General features: G+C 43.8%; 1 long non-coding RNA gene across 1 annotated transcript in view; it reads right to left on the bottom strand.

The window, feature by feature from the left end:
- Positions 1–13,295, bottom strand: part of LOC148044876 (uncharacterized) — a 48,110-nt gene extending 34,815 nt beyond the window's left edge. The window contains exon 1 of the long non-coding RNA XR_015697121.1: positions 12,889–13,295. This is a non-coding gene — a long non-coding RNA (uncharacterized LOC148044876). The remainder of the gene's footprint in view (positions 1–12,888) is intronic.
- Between the last annotated feature and the right edge of the window lie 6,968 nt (positions 13,296–20,263).

Here is a 20,263-nt window from a genome sequence, read left to right as displayed (position 1 = left end):
TTTCCCATTTTTCTTCTTTTCTTTCCTTCCCTGAGTTTGCAACAATGAGCTAAATGTTCTCCAAAGTCTTTTTAAAATATGATATTCTTTCTTATTCTTTTGTATCTTTTTGCAGTTGACTGAAAAAAAGGAGACGCTTTGCAGAATTTTCTTGAAATATGTGGCAGCTGTCATTTTCTTCTTTTTCCTACGATGTCCACCAACAATGTAAAACCGAGAGTGTACTGGAGAAGAACAGGCTGCAAATGATGGGGTGGGGTGGGGCAAAAGATATTTGGGAAATAATTAACAAACCAAGTTCCTTTAATGGGGAGGCTTATCCCCGAGAAACATGAAAGAATTTTCATCAAAATGGTTCTTCGTTTCCTCTGCTTGTAAATAGGAAGATTTTAATAGTCTAAATGGGAGAAGTCTGCATGCTGAAAACAAATCAATTCTTTATTTCAACCGTATGGAGTGAACTTTCCCTCCTTGTCAGTTTTGGAGCCTGTAACCTCTCAGAATCTAACCTTTTGCCAATGACTTCTGATGATGCCAGGTCTCAAGATCTGCCTGAGGGAAATGTTTAAAGAAATACATCATCTCCGATTTCCCAGTTGTAGCTTTGCAGTTTCTTGGTTTGGGGTATGCAGAGAGGCCCTATGATTACCTGGGATACTGCTGTTTCAAATCCACCAATGAGAAAAGCCAAAGAGAAGTAATCCATCCTATGAAACATCTTCTATCTTGGCCTTCTGACAGCTCCATTCATTGGCCTGTGGCCGCCATGCGCCATATATAATAAGTGTAGAAACCTCATGTAGCAACTCAGCATTTGTAGCCCATAATAAATTTTGCCCAGTCTACAGGTAGTCCTCACAACGGTTTATTTAACAATAGTTTGAAGTTATGACATCCTTGGAAAAATGACTTATAACCAGTCCCTGAAGTTCCAGTATGGTTCACTTAATTATCACATGATTTACTTAAGGAACATGTGATTTGCTTAAAGGCCGTGATAACTATGGTTTTAAAATCAGGTCAGGCCAAATGATGACTCACTTAATGATTACATTGCTTAGAAATTGAAATTGCACTCCCAATTCTAGTCCAAAATCAAGGATTACCTGAAATGCTGGTTAGATAGTGTATGATAAAGTTGGTGTTATCTAACAGGAAGGGAGATTTTGGAGAGAATTCTTGGGGGGGGGGAATTAGAAGGCCTTCCCCCATTATTTTTGACCTGAGAATATCCCTGCACAGAGAGGGGGACTTCAGTAAGTGATATTTTTGGTATGAAGGTTACAATGTAAAGACATCCCATCATTTATGCCAGCTACCAATATTCTTATTCATTTGATGGACATGTTAGGAATTGTTTCCCCAACATCCACCCTCAACGGTAATGGGCTTCCTTCTTAACCTGGAGTCTGGAGCAGAATGTGCAGGCTCAATTAATCCCCCCCCCCCAGTGTGTGTGCTTAATGCGCAGTCAGAACAGGGCCATGGGGAAATGGCATTGAAAATTGATTTATAATTGACAGGCCAAGAGAATGACTTAGAAAAGGATGTCTCACTGAATCCTCAAAGTTAACTGGTGGAGGTTGTAAATTTTAAAGAGAAATATAAATGACAAACCAAGAGAGTGACCAGGTAATTTTTGTTGTTGTTGGGTTTACAAAAGAGATTGTTAAGGCCTTGATGAATATGAAATGTGAAAAAGAAATGAAGATGAATAAAATCCTATGATAATATTTGAATGAAATAATGATTAAGACCGCTAGGAGTAAAAGGAAGGAATATGAAGTTGGTTTATTTGATCAAGGTTAAAATAAGATATGCTGTTATTTCAGGGCACCTTTTATGGACTTTGACTTATTGGGTAATTGTTTCAAATATTTTCTTACCTAAACAGAAATGGAATTACCACGATGGTCAAAAAAGCAACGCGAGTGTGAGTGACTTCTGACTTCTGCCAACTTCCCCAGGGAGTGGTGTAAATGACAATCATGTGACTGTGGTTGACTACAACAGTGTGGCAGCACAGCAACAATGAAGTGGCCACAACTTTGTCAAATCATGGATTTTAAATTTTGGACCCATTATGTAAGTTAGCCCAATTGAGATATATCAATTCAAAAATTGTTGCCCTATGATGCAACATTTCATTCAATTGAAGGTTACAAACTATCAAACATACACAAGCATTTTAGTAGCATAGATTCAAGCAAAGTGGAGAAGCTTTGCTTTCCAGTAGCAGTGTGAGCAGTAATCCATCCAGAGAACAGCTCTGTGAATATAACACTATTTCAATAAGTAACATTAGTCTCACTAAGTCTAGGCATAGGATAGGATGTGAGTGAGGAGCTTTTCAGCTTTGACAGTGTTATGGTTTCCCACCAAAGCTTACCTGCCCATTTCCATCTTGTTATAAAGGGAGTGTGCTCAAATTATGACGACTTTGAGGTTTATTGGATTTATATGCCACTTAGTGACTTAGTGATTTATAGTCACTTAGTGACTGTTTGAGATTATGATAGAGCCCCCCCCCCTCCAAAAGGCACAACATGATTCTGAAGTTCCTATGGCTGGTTTCTTAAGGAGGTCATGTGACCATATTTTGGGCACTCAGTAACTGGCCTGCATTTAGGAGCACCCCGTGGTCACGTGGTCACGTGATCATGATTTATGATGTTTTGCTGAAAACCAACATTGACTTGTGGTTTCTGGCCAAAACACCCTATAGTGAACAATAGGTTTGCTTAACGACCATGGCATTCACTTAATGACTGCCACAAAAAAGGTCGTAAAATTAGGTCAGTCATGCAATGATCCATTTTACAACCATTATGACTTATGACCATAATGGGCAGACTCCATTATGGTTCTTGTAAGTAGTATATGTCATTATACAATATCCCCTCTCTATATAACTACAAAATACTCTGTTGCACTTAAACACACATACACACGCATACACACATACTTCACACACCTCTATACCCCTCCCATGCTTTTATTATGCAGGATTTGTCTCTTATAATAGCCATCACTAAATTTCAAAAGTAAAATACAGAAGCATCACCAGATTGGCTTTCCATGAAAACTGCCCACAGAAGGGCTGTCAATCTCCCGGCCCAGAAGCCGGATGTGTCATACGCTGGCCACGCCCATGCCTGGTTTAGCGAAGGGGGGGGGAAAGTCCTGATACGTCATGTGACTCCACCGTGACAATGTGAGTTTGACACCCCTGGCGCACAGGATGCAGCTGTAGTGATGATTTCATTGGCGATGCAGAACAAGTCAAGCACATGTTATAACACTCTAACTGTAGTCCTGCCTGAATCTACTTCTTAGTACTTGCTTCGAAATAAGTAAAATAGTCCAAGGGAAAGCTGGAAAGAGAGGATATATTTTTTAATGTGCTGCATTTCTGAAAAACTGAAATAATTTTTACTTGGATAGGTCAGACTTCAGCACCTGCTTCGAGGCAGAATTATAGGCTTCAGCTAGAATTAAACACAACCTATGCCTTACCACTGGGCAGCCATATGTGGGCACCCCAATCATTAGTGGTCTGGCAGTGGGATTCTCTCCCAAGAATGTGGCCGGATTGATTCCCCCCCGCTCCCACAATGGCAGCCACAGTCTTGAGTCCAAAGTTCAGATCCCGGAGAAGGGCAGAAGTTCAAAACTCTAATGAATGTTGGCAGCTTGTGCCTAGCCCAAGAAAGAGCATCCAAGAGCTGCAGAGCTAATCGGCTAATCAGCTTAATGCTGAGATGCTGTGAGGCACCAGCCTGAGGCAGAGTTTAAGGAAACAAAAACTACACCTTCAAGGAAGCAGGCTTCACATCCACTGCGCAGGGACAGGCTCAGAGTTCTAGGCAAAAGGAATGGATGGTTGCAAAAATAAAGTAAAATGGAGAGAAGCAGAAATGCTTGGGGATATTGCATGGATTGTTATTTTTAGTCGCGAAGTCGTGTGTGACCCATCGCAAGCCCATGGACAACATTCCACCAGGTCTTCCTGTCCTCTACTATCCTCTGGAGTCCATTTACGCTCGTGCCTACTGCTTCGGTGACTCCCTACAGCCACCTTATTCTCTGTTGCCCCTTCTTTTTTTTGCCCTCAATTGTTCCCAGCATTAGGCTCTTCTCTAGGGAGTCCTCATGAGGTGGCCAAAGTATTTGAATTGCACGAGTGCCTGTATTTGATTATGATAGTTTGCTTAATGACCATTCAAGCTTCCAACGTACCTTCTGTGGTTCTACTTGCAATCCAGATTCAAAGTTTTGACAGTTAGGCTCCCTTCAAGAGCTTATCCACAAGGCCACATTTATGGCTGTTTACAGCATGCCGTGATCATGTGGCCGGCGTGTTTTAAAATGGTTTCGCCATTTACTCGCAGTTATTTCTGGCTTTCAGTAAAATCAGGCCCACTGGTTCCTTTAACACCAGGGGAGAAATTCAACAGGTTCTGACAGATTCAGGAGAACCCGTAGCAGAAAATTTGAGTAGTTCGGAGAACCAGCAAATACCACCTCTGGCTGGCCCTAGAGTGGGGTGAGAATGGAGATTTTGCAGTTTCCTTCCCCTTCACCATGCCCACCAAGCCACGCCCACAGAACCAGTAGTAAAAAAAATTGAATTTCACCACTGCTTAACACACATACCATTTGCTTAATGATCATTGCAAAGCAGGTTGTAAAACTGGGTTGGTCACATGATAGTCACAACCTATGATTGACACAACTTAAGGACTATCTGTACTTATTTCTTTGTTCTCAAAGTCAACCTGCCAATTTTCAAATCTTTACAAGAACAGGCCAGAAGATTTCATAAGATAAGTTGGAATGATACAAAGGTTGAATACCCAGATCATGAACGAGGAAGATGGCTCTGTCATCAGACCAGCCTTAGATCTCTCGAGAACCTTCTATCCATATTTTTATCAAAAGCCATACAACATGTGCAGAAGCGTCCGGGCAGGTGGGCGGAGCCTCCTGCCCACCGCCACTACTGGTTTGCCCAATCCGGCCCAATCTGATTAGAGCCGAGGTGGCGCAGTGGTTAGGGTGCAGTACTGAAGGCCACTACAGCTGACTGTTATCTGCAGTTCAGCAGTTCTAATCTCATCAGGCTCAAGGTTGACTCAGCCTTCCATCCTTCCGAGGTGGGTAAAATGAGGACCCAGATTGTGGGGGCAATATGCTGACTCTGTAAACCGCTTAGAGAGGGCTGAAAGCCCTATGAAGCGGTATATAAGTCTAACTGCTATTGCTATTGCTATCTGGCAGAAACCCACCTCTTGTGTAAACCTAATTTGTGCATAAATGCCTCTAATCTAAAGCTGTTGTTGCACAATGGTTAGAATGCAGTATTACAGGCTAACTCTGCCCACAGCCAAGGGTTTGATCCTGACCGGTTCAAGATTGACTCAGCCTTCCATCCTTCTGCAGTTGGTAAAATGAGGACCCAGATTGTTGGGGACAATATGCTGACTCTGTAAACCGCTTAGAGAGGGCTGTAAAACTCTACAAAGCGGTATATAAGTCTAAGTGCTATTGCTAATCTTTGGGAGTGGGTGGGAAAGGGTTAAAAGTAATTAATAGAGTGCTTGCGACTCCACTGGCCTATTTCTCTGTTTGCCTGACTTAATTTCTGAGTTTGAGGAAAGGGACAAAATCACTCAGCAGTTTAAGCAAAGCTCTGCCAATTCCGAAACACACCAAGCTTTTACACTCCATTATCTCTACAGAATCCAGGAGGGGGACAACCCCCCCCACCTTTCATGCAAGCCTCAGGTCTCCCCCTTTATATTTTCAGGTCTCTCCCTTTTATATTTTATAGATGGGAGAACAAGAATAAACCACAGCAGGAACTGTAATCTTATCTCACAGGCCTATTTTAACAAAAGAGGTTTCACAAGGACACAGTTCAAAAAGAAAAAAACTAAAAGAACACTCGATAAAGCAGAAAGCCAAACATCTTTGCTAATTTGCCCCAGCTTACTTCCAACAGCTGCTCAGTCTCTGGCCCCCTTTTGGAAGGGACCGGATTACACCGAGAAAGCAAGTGTTGGAGTTGCCAGGTTTATGAAATTATGAGGTTGGCATGGACTGAGGAACATTTTTCTTTTTCTCTCCTGCTCTGTCCAGCATCCTGTTTTCCACTCATGCGCCTCGAAAAAACCCCAAGCGGCAAGAGGGTCTGTAGGGGAGCGGGAATCAGAAACTGTCTATAGGGCAGACTCCCGGACATGATTTAAAGCTGTGCTCTTTTCTACGTGCATTGTATACACGGTAAATGCCACTGCTCTCCTCTGGTAATTGTCCCCCAAATCCTGCTCTCAAACATAGACTGCATCAGAGGTGGGTTCCTACCAGTTCGGACTGGTTCAGCCGAGTAGGTAGTAACTCGGCCTGCCACGCCCCCAAACCGGTTCTATTGCCGGCACCGCCATCTTGATTTTACTTTCTGTGCATGCGCAGAACAATCTTCAGACGCAGAAATGTAATTTTTCCCCTTTTCTAATATGCGCATGTGCAGACCTTTTTTGGTGGAAATGCACACACACACATGGAACGCACCATAGCGGCAGTAATGCCGGCAGCAACCAATCCGGCAGCAACCCATTCCTGGACTGCATCCATACCAGTGGTGGGTTCCGGATCCCGTTCCAACCGATATGGTTGGAACAGGCCTGGCAGCATCCACATGCACGAGTGCATGTGCAGCGCGCATGCGTCTTATTGCCTCTGCGATGCTCCAGCTGCTCAGCGGAGTGTCACACAGGAGCTGTAAGCGCCATGTGTGTGTGCGGAAGCCTTAAAAGACAGGTAAGGAGCTCGGGTGGGCGGGCCTTCCGGAGCACCATACCGGAACGGTATCCGGTGCTCCGGGCAGGCTCCGGTACACTCGTACCGGGGCTTATCGTCTGCAACCCACCACTGATCCATACAAAGATTTCTCTTCTTTCTCTTCTTAGACTCCCTGGCAAATAGTTCTAATTGGAGATCTAGCACTACCCACTTGTCTTATCCCTCAGCAAGATCCTTCTGGTAGACATCAAAGCCATATTTTCTACTGTTAGCCTTGAAATACATTTACAGCCAATTTCAGTGGGTGATTTAAGCCAGTCTCAGTGATCATATAAACTCTTCGAAACCGCTCCCTCTGTGCTATATATAGTTATAAAAACAATCATGTTCCATCCGTAGATTTTTTTTAAAGGAGTAAATCTTCCAAGCACCTTAGTTGCCCTGCTGAAGTCCTGATTGCGTTACTATAATCTTTTCTATCCGTTTATCAGGGCATTTCAAACTTTGGTATATATCCTTTCACAACCACCTGAAAACATAATGGCTTGATTTGTGGCATGAAAATGAACTCTTATTAATTTCCAGATGCCACATTTTAGGCATCCGTTAGAACTGGGGAAAATGTTTTAAAGAGGCCTTTTGGAATGCATAAATATGATTGTCTTTAGTGTTTCTGTGCGTCTAAGGGAGCACACGGGTTTAGAAATGATTGTGGGTATATTTTTAAGCCTCCTCCTTATCCATCTGATTGTCACTATTTACACTGTTGGTTCTCTGCACTGTTCTCCCAATCTCTTAAAGTTCTTTTTTAAAAAAAGAGCATTTTTTTTTTAGTGAAGTTGTTTGGCATAAGATGTTGTTGAAGCTGAAGTCATCATATAGTTTCTTTGGTTTAACTTGATGTATGGCCTCAAACGTTGGAAGAATTGGAGGCTGGGATTTATATACTTTCTGGTACAGATGTGCAATTAGCACCCCTATACACCACCCATACATACCCCTTCCCCACTGACCCCCAAATTCTCCAAAACTGCCCCACTGAAAATGGCTGTGCTACAGTAGTGCAATGATCCAGCTTTAAAAGAGAGAATGAACAGTGGAAATAAGTGAAGCTTCTAGCGTGGTTCACACTTGTAAATTACTATTAATAATAAATAATAGAAACCAATTCTCTGGACTGCTGAGAAGCAGGTTTAAAAGAAGAGCGCCCTCCAGTGGCAGAAAGGACGCTCGGCTGGTCTTTACGGGGGTAGGATAATGTGTGAACATTGTGTTTTATTTGGCAAACAGTCAGGACCCCGCATGTAAAGAAAAAAAAAAGGGTGAGGCTTCAGTCATGCAGTCCTGGCTGCCCTCTTCATTTCTTTCATCCCACCAACCCCTCCATCCATGGACACTCCTGCAATCAATAATTGAAACTTAGAGCTTAAACAGAATATGTGAGCCCAGCCAATATTTTGCTGAGAAAAGCAAACACCGGGAATGAAGAAACACTGGAGTTTCTTTTCCTTCTCCTCCTCTTTGTCCTTTTCCTTCTCCTTCTCCTACTCACCATTCAGTAGATATATTCTGAATTCTTTTTGAATTCGTATAAGTCTTTGGCAGCATATTATTTCCCAAGGTTTTTGTATTTCAGCAACATTTAAGCACCAAGAAGATACTGAGCATCGGACCAAATATTCAACATTCATTCCTAAAATTTGAAATTTCAGCATTTTGCAAAAAGAAAAAAGTACTTTCAAGTACGATACTGTATTGAGGATGAAAGTAGACATCTAGAAAAAAGCCGGTTCCAACGCAGAAAACAAACAAACACGGAATTAAAAAAAAACATTTTGAAGCTTTCCCTTTCTACCCCTAAGTCCTTCCTGTTTTGGATCTACTTTCTACATCTTCTGAATGGCTCCAGATTAAAAAAAATGAGAAGAAATTTACCCGGAGAAGTGAGATCAAGTGATTTCTTCAGAGAAACCATGAATAGATAAGAGAGGAATCTTTTTGCTTCTATTAATCCCCACCCCACCCCACATATACATACAACAAACACATATACACCAAACCACTTTGTAGCTTGTTAGTCTGAAAGCAGACCTATTGCATTCCAAGTTTTTGCGCATGGTTTATGTCACAGCACAGATGCTACCACCTGGATGACTTGGCTCATCTTGAAAAAGCTAACCTCGGTTGAACCTGGCTACTCTTGGAATATGAGACCATCAGAAATCCACCAGTTCTAGAAGAAAGTGACACCAAGGCGCTTCTCTACTATCCCCAACAAAGTTGTCTAGATGTGTCCATAGAGCCAGGAAGAATTTTGCTCCTCTCAAGGGAGATTTTCCTTTCTTTTACAGGTCCTACATTTGAGATACTTTTAACAATAATGTAATAATTGCATTCTTTGGAATCTAGACCCAAATTTGAAGGGTTGCCAAATGTGGTATGCATCCTGTTTTTCTAAAGCCATTCTCTGCAATCCTTTGCATGCTTACTTAGGAGTAAGTCCAATTTAGCCAAGTGGGAGTTGTTTCCAGGGAAACACACACACACAAATTGGCTTGCAAGGGATTGCTTTTTAAGGGAATTTTTTGAGCACGGGTACCTGCAGATTTATATGCTGTTCTTTTACATCCTTTTTTGCAAACCCAAACAATCAGGGACCTCTATCCAGATTGCAATGCCACTCTAGAACACAGTGGAGGGAGAACAGAAATGCAAAAATGCTTTGAGAGAATAGGAAAAAAGTGCCTGTGTGTGTGTGTGTGTGTGTTTGTGTCTGTGTGTGTGTGTGTGTGTGTGTCTGTCTGTCTGTCTGTGTGTGTCTGTGCATATGAATCTAGTTTCTTTTATGTGTTATCGCTACAACCTGAAAATGCAACTTAGGAAACTCTGATATAAATTTCCAGTTCCCTCTGCAACTTTCCCTGCCAAAGGCTAGTCTAAATTAATCCACAAATAGCATGAAAACTCTCCTCTGTTAGTTCTTAGCAAAGAATTTACAAGCCTCTTAAGAATTCATGGCACTTGGACACACTCAAAGACAAAAAAAAGTCAACTCAACTCTGGTCAATCAAGGCAAAATAGAAGCCTAAGCACAGGGAGAGAAGGATTGAGAGAGTGAGTTCTGGCTGTCTGAAGCCAGTTTTGGAGTCAGCAAAAGAGTGTTTACAACAGGTGGCGTTACCCAAGCTGATCTTGAAAAAGTTAGCCAGGGTTAGATCTGATTAGTACCTGAACGGGAGACCACCAGGGTTATTTAGCTGAGAGGAAAATGGAAAAGTCTTCTATAAAAAGGCAATGTAAACTAATTCCATTTTATTGCCAAGAAAACTGCATCAGTAAAATTCAGGAGAAATTTTATCTTCTCGTTGACTATGGTTCCCTTCTTCCAAAAAGTTAAAACTCCCAGACAGCCCCCTCACACCCTTGGGACATTTTTTCCTACATAGTATACAGTTTGTAGAAGGAAATAACTCATACATAATTCATCTGAATATGCTCTCAAACCTGGACAGAACTTTGGGGGACATATTTCTGTGGATTTCTGATTTCCTTGTCTCCTCTAATAAATCTTTCTTGAAAAAATTCTTGGCCAACATTCTTGTATTCCATCAAGAATGAGCCCTTGGTTTCTTTTCTGTATTTTTTTTACTTCTATTGCAGCCAAGACTAACCCCTATTGAACTGATCTTGAATATTCATAGCCCCTGTGCCTAAATCTGTTGTATACACATAGCTATGTCCACAACACAACTTGGAAGCCCATTGTGGAAAGGACATTACACACCCAGACATTCTCCCCAAGTAACCCTATTACAATACGTGCAAGATGCCAATGAGCCAGTTTCCCCGCTCTTTAGTTGCAACAGCAAGATAGACACTGCCTATCCCACCCCGAAAGTTGAAAGTAATGAACAGAAATAATTCTTTATCATCACTATGCTTTGGGGTCACTCATGTCTCCTTTTTTAAAAAAAAAATCATACAACGAATTGGCAAAATGAAAAAGGATCTGAATTTTAGATCAGGCTTTCCAAAACAATGGAGGGTGAGGATGGGTGAGAATGGGGTTGGATACACTAAATCATGGATCGGATAACGTTTAAAAAAATTAGACCAAGTTATGGGTGGGGTAGGGAGGATTATCAACAAGTCTGAGCTATGATACCTAAGTGGAGCTTGCCTGATTAGTGCAGCATAGTTCTGGGGACTAACAGACAAGCGGAGATGTAGCCCTTGTGCGCTGCTTGTAGGTTTCCTGAAAGTGTTTAGTTGGCCATTGCTGAGCACCAGAGGGGTCAACCGAATACGAGAGGAATCATTGCTGGAATGATCCAACTGACATTTTTAAAAAGAACTCAAACCAGTCTAAGGAGATTATGGAGATGAGTTGATCTTCGCAAAAAGCAGCTGTCCGCCTCACACTGCAGCCTACTACCGGGAGGTTTACCAACAACTCCCTTTGTGAAGATGCAGAAAAGATGTTGGGTCACTGTGTTGCCCTCAGAATCCTGCAGGGCAGCAATTCAAGAGATCTTGGGTGTGCCTCTCAAGTTGGGTAACACCATTTATAAAAGGGACCCAGGCAGGCATCTGAAGCATCATGCAAGATAAGTGGGTCCCTCTCAGCCTCCGTGACAGCCAAAATTCTTCACCACTCTCCATGTAGGAAGACAGAAAGCATCATTCACTGCCTACCTAGGCAATGTTTTCGTGAAGCTGAAAAGAACAAGCCCAGCCAAACGCTAAGTCTTCCCACTGGGGTCTTTAGCTAACTTTCTAGGAGAATTGCTTCTCACCGCACCTAGTTCAAAACCTATCCAGCAGATCTCCCCTATACAATAGAGTTGTGTGTGTGTGTGTGTGTTAAAAATATATTACTTTTAAGACGACTTTCAGATCACTACCTATTCTGTCTGGAGTGGTGACCATTCCAAAGGAAGCAGGTTGGGCACAGAGGAGAGAGAAGGGGAAAATATCCTTTAGGGACACTTGTATAGAAAAATCTCAAAGTTTACTTCATCCTCAGTATCATCAACTACATCCTAAATCTATGGAACTGATTTGCTCCAAGACAGCAGATGGGTTACAAGGAGCCAGAATACTCAGCAGGAGAGTGAGATTCCTAAGCAAAGGGGAATGTCATTAAGAGTGCGGATGGTTCGCCAAAACAGCCCCATGGAAGGATGCAAAATCCAAGAGGTGGAGCTGGGTTGGCACAAGATGACTCTCTAGCTCCTGGGCTGCCAAGATTTGTCTTGGTCCCTGAAATGCGGTAACCTTTCTGTCTTCCTACATGGAGAGTGGGTGAAGAATTTTGGCTGTCACGGAGGCTGAGAGGGACCCACATATCTTGCATGAGCCCCTGCAGGTGAGGCTTCCTAACCAGTCAACAAGACCTTGTGATTCCACTCTACAGTAAAAAGAGGCAAGAAAATGCTGGGGTTCACAAGGAACCCTCCAACTGGGTCTGCAGGTTCTGTGTTTGCTTCGGGAACCTGCCACACCTTCAGAGATGCTCTGATGCTCTCTTGCAGGACCCAGAGTTGAGCGCAGCAGTTGGAAACCCTTCTAGGGATCCACCTGAGCTCTGGTCGTCCTAGATCCCTCTGGATTTGTGTCTTCACATCCCACCTTCTCCCCCACCTCTGCCTTTCCTTCAAATCATCCTGATTCACACAGCAGAGGTCTTGGCTTTTTATCTTTTTTTTTTTTTTAAAGAAATGCAGTATCAGCGCCCCTCTTGGAAACCCTGGGTTTTGGGAGACCCCGAGACAGGCAGGAAAAAGGGGGCTCAGTAGAAACCCACCCTGCTCTCTGCTGCCAATGGTAACCTGCACCGCCGAGGTCCTCGCCCCTTCCCTTCTCCAAAGGGGCCGGAGAGGCTTTGCCTAGAGCTGGGTAGGGAAGGAGGAGAGCCCGGGGGCTTCCGGGAGTCCCCCAAAGCTGGAGCAGGATGGAGGCGACCAGAAGGCTCCGCAGCCAGGGGGCAGACGGCCCTAGCCCGGCATTCAGGAGGAAAGCACCTCAGCGGCGACTGGCCAGAGGCTGAAAGCCGGCGCAGCCTGCCCGAGGTGCTTCTCTTACCTCCTTGCCACGAAGCCGGGAGGCTGGAAAGCAGGAGAACGAGGACTCCAGGGAGGAGGAACGAAGTCCGCAGCCTGGCCATCTCTCGATGCAATGCCCTAGTCCGCTGGCAGCCCGAGCGTTTTATCCCAGCGGTGCTGCTTAATTGTGGCTTCCAAAGATGTAAGGGGAAAGGCGGGGGGGGGGCGGGGAGGGGAGGGGAAGGATCTCAGGACACTACGTCATCGGGAAAGGGCAAAGCCACGAGTCTCTCCAACTGCTTGGGCTGGCTTCCCTTTGCGATTTTTCTCTCGCGCTGCTCCGCTCCAGATCGGTGCGTCCCTTGCCAACAGCGAGCGCCGCTGCCAAGGAGACTTGAAGCGAAGGGGAAAGAGCGGGACGGAACTTCCTCCAGCTTGGTAGAGCAACGCGCCCCTCGGGTCCGCCGCCCCACCTCGAGGCCAGAGAAGAGACCCCCCCCCTCCCGAGGCCGGAGGTCAGGTGGCGGCCGGGAGGCAAGTCGCTGGGCGGGAGGGCTCCTTCGGCTCGGGACAAGGTCGCCCCATCCACTCCGCAGGCACTGGGGTGGGGTGGGAAGGAGAGCAGGAACAGCCGAGCGGGGCTGGGGGGGGTCCCTACTAAGAGAAGGGAGGGAGGGAGGGAGGGAGGCAGGCGCCGGGGAAATGAAGCGGGACGGTCCAGATAACGTATCTGCAAAGAGTTTGTTTTCTGGAGCCAAGTGTCCAGATTGGGTTATGTTCAGAGACACAGCGAGAAGGAAAGAAGGAAGGAAGGATGGAAAGAAAGAAAGAAAGAAAGAAAGAAAGAAAGAAAGAAAGAAAGAAAGAAAGAAAGAGAGGCACTGGGAAAATGAAGCGGGATGGTCCAGATAACGTATCTGCAAAGAGTTTGTTTTCTGGAGCCAAGTGTCCAGATTGGGTTGTGTTCAGAGACACAGCAAAAAAGAAAGAAAGGAAGGAAGGAAGGAAGGAAGGAAGAAGAAAGAAAAGAAAAGAAAGGGAGGGAGGGAAGCGTGGGGGAAATGAAGCAGGAGGGTCCAGGTAACTTATCTGCAAAGAGTTTGTTCTCTGAGCCAACTGGCCAGATTGAGTTGTGTTCAGAGACACAGCGGTGTTCAGCCAGACAAGAGGCAGGATTCCAGATGGGTCAAGGTCCTGCAGCCTCTGTCAGAAGGGAGAAAACCCATATATGCCCTTGCAAACCAGCCAAAGAACTGGATCAATGGTGAGGCCCTTGGGATCCAGAAGTTTCAGTTTGGAGACCTCTGGCCTGTCCCACTCAACACATTGGTCTGGGGAAACCACCCACGGGCCTCCCTTGCCCAGATATAATCACATTCATCCACCCTCCTGACCAAGTTGCTGGAAAGAGCTTAAAAAGAAAAATGACAATACTGTATGCCTGCTTTTTAAAAAAAATAAATGTGACAATTGATTGAGCACAACTCTGATTCAAATAGATGCCTGCCTTGTGCAGCTTACGATTTAATGGTAGGAAAGAATTGTTCGGGTTCTCCTCAGATGTGTAAATTCAAGCTTTGGGGGATTCAGCTGAAAACGAAGGCGTTGACTTCTCAAAAAAGAAGTCAGCAAAAGCGCCAAAGAGTCCTGAACTTCTAAAGTAAAACAATGCAAACCTCAATTTGAATATTATAAGTGTGTGTGCGTGTCTGTGTGTCTGTGTAATGAAACCCTGGAAGCTCTTCATAGAGTTTTAATATTCTGAGCAACCACTGAGGTTCCCTGAAAGTAAAAAGGGATTAGAAGCTGTTGTAAACGTTTCTAAGGAGATGATAGTAGGACTAGTGGAAGATCCTGGTGTATGAGACTCACTAGGTGACCGGAATATATTTTGCATATGCTCAGAAGAACACATTAAAAAAGGAGTCTTCTAAAAGGTAGGTAAGACAAATTAGTTATACTTGTGGTAACTGAAACATGTATGCATGCTTTCTTAGCAAAAATCGACACCTTTTATGGTCTGCCTTGTTACGGGAAAACTTATGTCAAACAAAGGTTTGGCAGAGAGGTCCCCAATCTGGGTGCCATTACCAACTAGATCCTGCTTCTTCTCATATCACCCAATGTCTTCTGGATAGTGGAGGCCATTAGGACAAACAGCCAAAAAGATCTACCTCATTTTGGACAAAACAGATACTGTACGTTGGGAGGAAGACGTGGTGCATTTGAGGATATTAGGAGCCCTCATTTCCAAGGATACGGACTTCCTTCCCTACCACCTAAGAAGCCCCTGTATTTTATTGACTTCTGATGCCAGAAAGTGATGCCTTTTCCAGCACTGGCAGCAAATTCACTGGCCCTCTGCCCTTATTTTCAGAAAGAATGTCAACTTTTGGAAGGCACTAAGCAAATCTGTTTGATTAGATCAAAAAATATTCAGTCTGGTGCCGTAAACAAGAAAAAATTGAGCTCTGCTAGCCAAAGAAGGGCATTTAGAGTGTACTTCCCCAGCCCAGAAGACGAAGGGAAGGGAGAACTTGCAAATTAATGGAGAGCACAATATTATGATCTCTCTCTCTCTCAGAGGAGAGCAGTGCCGGCATCAGAATTCTGTGTGAATTGACAGGAATGGAGAGAGATAATTTAGTAGGATTTAATTTATATCACAGTGTTGAGAAGATGACATTTTAAATGCTTTTTAAAAGGGAATTTGCTGATGTGGCTTCCTTGCCTGGGAAGCCAAGTTGGCTCATATTGACTATAGTCCAATGATTAAGCGTATGTTTTGCATGCAAGAGATCACAGATTCCCAAGGTCATAGCATGTTTCCCCCAAAATAAGACAGGATCTTATTTTCTTTTGACCCCCAAAATAAGCACTTGGCCTTATTTTCAGGGAGGTCTTATTATTTGTGAGGTGGAGGAGACGGGGAGCATGGTCACCTCATGGCTACTGCTGTGTTGCAATATTTTTGGGGAGGGCTTATTTTAGTACATGCGCTCAAAAGCCCGATTGGGCTTATTATCCGGGGAGGTCTTATTTTCAGGGAAACAGGGTAGAATCTCTCTATATGAAGGATTCTATTTGGAACGTAGTGTCACAAGAGCCAGTGTTGATAGCTTGCTTAGAAAAAGGAGACTGAGCCAATTTATGGAGGAGGAGGAGATTATGTATGGACATACATAATGAAAGTCCCTGATTATGGGCAGCATTGTTTCTGGGCATCCAGCTTAGAAGAAGCTGGGTATCCAGCCATAGAAGGTACTATTGAGGGTCTTCCTGGAGGCATCAGATCGATGACTATCAGAAATATAGTCTTCTCATAGGCTATGAGAAATATAAGTCTCTAGAAATATATCCCTGGTCCAATAGGGATCTTCTGAGATTCTGATAATAGACCTCAAGGGGCAGTACAAAACATTGTAGATCAGGGTCTATGGAGATTCTCAGTCATCCAGGTCATGGTTGTCCCAAAGCTGCTTTTTCAAGAGGCAACTGGACTTTCTAGAAGTCCAGAGTTGAAGAAGCTTCTTGGATGAGAGGAGAAACGTCTTCAAAGAAAAACCAGAAAGTCTGGTTGCCTCTAGAAAAAGCACCTTTGGGTAGCTCAGTGTTTTCCATATATTGGGGGCAGGGGGCAAATGGGCACATTTGGAATTTGGAAGGTGTTATAAGCACTCTCACAAAAACTTTGCCATGGTGAGCATGACTGATTCCTGGGTCCTCATGACATACATGGAATCTTTTTTGTACTGTGGGGTTCCATTGTGGGGTTCCATGCTGGCAGCTTCCATTGCTTTTTTTCCTTGCAGGTAAGATGGTCCAGTCATCATGCCTGGGTTCTCCAGACACCAAGGCTGGCCCTTCCACCCACTCCCTGCTTACTCAAGTGAAGGTCATTTCAAAGGGAATCTTCAGGATGTCACCGGAAACCCAGAACAGTGTTTTAAGGATGTTGACAAACCCTTCCAACATTTCCCGCACAAATCACAGTGTGTACTACGATACTGTTTCGGCAAGACCTTGTTCAACACAGATAGTACCTGCCAGGGATGTCCTCACTTTACAGTAAAAAGAAATCCAAGATGGTAACCACATGTGCTACATGCAGCACCCACACTAAGGGCAGAACTTTTATTGAAGTACTAGCTGATAACTCGGTGTTGCTTGGGTATTTATTTATAGGGCGGAAATATCCGGACCAAACATAATTTCTAATGTTGGATTTTCCCCTTTACCATAGGGAGCCCCCTTGTGGAGTACTGTGAAGCGTTTACCATGGCAACTCCACTGCACTGTACAGTAGAAGCCATTTATGGCAGTACAGTAGAAGCCATTTTAAGGCACAACAGGCTGTATCTTAACAGAATACCACCACCCATGAGAGGTGTTAGGGGTTTCTTACCCCCTCAGTATTGTTTTCCAGACAGCAAATCATCTATGTACCAAGTTTGGTTGAAATTGCTCGAGTTCTAGAGTTATGCTGGAACATACGCACATACACAGAGCCATTGATAGATAGATAGATAGATAGATAGATAGATAGATAGATAGATAGATAGATAGATAGATAGAGACAGACAGACAGACAGACAGACAGACAGAGATAGATAGATAGATAGATAGATAGATAGATAGATAGATAGATAGATAGATAGATAGATGATAGATAGATAGATAGATAGATAGATAGATAGATAGATAGATAGATAGATAGATAGATAGATAGATAATGGCTGCCATCTTGATTATTTTTTTTTACCATACTCTTGGTATCTGCCTGCTCCTTCTTCTGGCTCTTGGCCTGGCTGCTTCCAAGCTGTCTTGGTCTCCCCAGTTCTCTGACCTGGGCTGCGTTTAGAAATGCTAAATGGGCTTATTTCCTAGGAAAAAGGAATGATGCCAAAAGTTATACAGAAGGAAACAATAATTCTGTATGTTATTAGAATGGGGAGGGGAATTTTTTCTGTTCATATCAGGTTACGGGGGGGGGAGGACACATTGAAGAAGCTTCTAATCCTCAGGGCGTGTTATTATTTGCTTGTTTGTTTGTTTTGGCAGCCAACAGAATTCACATTAGCCAAGAAGTCTCACAATAGCTGGATTAGGGAGAAGCTGAATTAATGCCAGAGCACATAACTTTGGTTTAAAAAAAAAATAAAAAAAATGGCAGGACTGATGATTGAGAAATTGCCTCTGAGCATGTACAGGGACTGTGTTCTCCACTTCTGCTCAACCTAAGCCAATTTCAGCCATGGTGCAAGATGTCAAAGACACAATGTGGTTCCAGTGCATCAAAGCCTCTTGTATTTAAATTTCTTCAACGTTTTCAGCTTTTCTCTGGGAGCGCAGCGCAAGACAGCTCATTGGGTCCCCCCCCCCCATTCTGTCCCCTTGATCTGACCCGTGATCCAGCGGTGATCCCTAGTTGAGTCTCCCCAATGTCAATATTGTAGAAGGAAAGATGTTTTAGTCTATGGTGAAAAGAAAATAGGAGTCTGGTAGCTATTTTTCCAGCCAACGCATTTTTATAAAAGGCAAATGCTTTTGTGAACGTGGAACGGAAAAACAAGGAAAGAATAAATAATGTCTTCAGAAGAAATGGTATAATGCCAGGATTAAAATATTAGACAAGGACAGGTAGATCCAAATTCAAGTGTACCCTTAGAAATTCATTGGAACACTTATTCTCTCTTAGCCCAATAGGAGCGTCTGCGGGAAGAATTAAAACGCTTAGAATTATGATTGTGCATTTGAAGCCCAACCTTTTTTTTAATATGGTCCCACCAGTAGTGGGATTCAATTTTTTTTACTACCGGTTCCGTGGGTGTGGCATGCCTTGGTGGACGTGGCAGGGGAAGGATGCCGTAAAATCTCCATTCCCACCCCATTCCAGGGGAAGGTTACTGCAAAATCCCCATTTCCTCCCGATCAGTTGGGACTCCAGAGGCAGAGAATAGATTGGGCGGGGGGGGGGGCAGTCAGAGGTGTTATTTACCGGTTCTCCGAACTATTCAAACTTTCTGCTACCGGTTCTCCAGAACTAGTCAGAACCTGCTGAATACCACTTCTGGTTCCCACCCTTTAGCTTTCCCAGCCCAGCCTACCCTTCAAAACTGTTGTGAGGATAAAACGAAGAGAGAGATCCATGGGATGGAAGTCATTCTGGGCTCCAGGACAAAAGGCAGAATATATACTTGGTAAATAAACTTATAAATAAACCCGATGTCCTGCCTCACCCAGATTTCGCAAAACACATCAAACATCGGTTATTACCTTTAAAGCCCTACATGGCTTAGGACCAGCCTATCTGCGAGACCGCCTACTGCCATACACCTCCCAACAGCCGATAAGATCCCACAGGGTGGGCCTCCTTCGGATACTGTCAGCCGGACAGTGTCGCCTGGCGGGCCCCCGGAGGAGAGCCTTCTCTGTGGCTGCTCCAACCCTGTGGAATCAGCTACCCCCAGAGATCTGGACCTTACCCACTCTCATGGCCTTCAGGAAAGCCGTTAAAACCTGGCTGTCCCGGCAGGCCTGGGGCTGTTGACCTTAGTGTTAAGGTCCAGCCCTGATTAGAACGTATGTGTGTTGTGAATTTTAAACTATTTTTTTACTTATTTTGCTTTTCTTTTTTTTTCTTCTTTTGTTGTAAGCCGCCCAGAGTCCTCTGGGATTGGGCGGCCTATAAATTTAATAAATGAAATGAAATGAAACTTCAAATTAACCAATCTCCATTTTAGCCTAGACTAGTGTAATACATGAATTCAGCTCACCTCTCTCTCTCTCAACTCAAAAGCCCCTTTGTCTAAAACAGTATTTTAAAAACTTCACAACTTTTAAGATGTGTGAACTTCAATTCCCAGAATTCCCTAGCCAGCGTGCCCACTAGGGAATTCTGGGAGTTGAAGTTCAAATACCTTAAGTTGCCAAGTTTTACTGGTCTAAAGCGCCACCCAAGACAGAAACTGGAACTCTTGTACCAATACAGTCGTTCATCTTCGAAAGCTTTTAAAAGTTGAAGAGGTCGTTTCTTTGGGACTGTTTAATTGGTTTTCCTACACGTTGCAGAGGGTTGAACTGGAAGATCTTTGGGGTCCCTTCTTAGTCTACAATTGTATGATTCCATTATTTAAGCCACTGTTTCTCAACCTGGGCAATTTTAAGATGGGTAGGCTTCAACTCATGCTGGCTGGAAAATTGTGGGAGTTGAAGTCCACACACTTTAGAGTGGCCAAGGTTGTGAAACACTGTTATTAACTGTCCTTCCTTACTTCTAATACGTCTACTCCGAAATTGTCAGAAAGAGAGAAATTGCATCTTAAACATTGCACTTCTTATCTGTAAGATAAGCAAACATGTTCACAATGAATGCACACGAGCTTTGGAATTGCAACCCTCGCTATCAGATAGCC

This window comes from Thamnophis sirtalis, unplaced genomic scaffold, assembly GCF_051295495.1.
Source record: "Thamnophis sirtalis isolate CommonGarterSnake01/CBP01778 unplaced genomic scaffold, rThaSir2_p1.2 scaffold_6, whole genome shotgun sequence".
NCBI lineage: Eukaryota > Metazoa > Chordata > Lepidosauria > Squamata > Natricidae > Thamnophis > Thamnophis sirtalis.
This window is presented reverse-complemented; position numbering and strand designations above follow the sequence as displayed.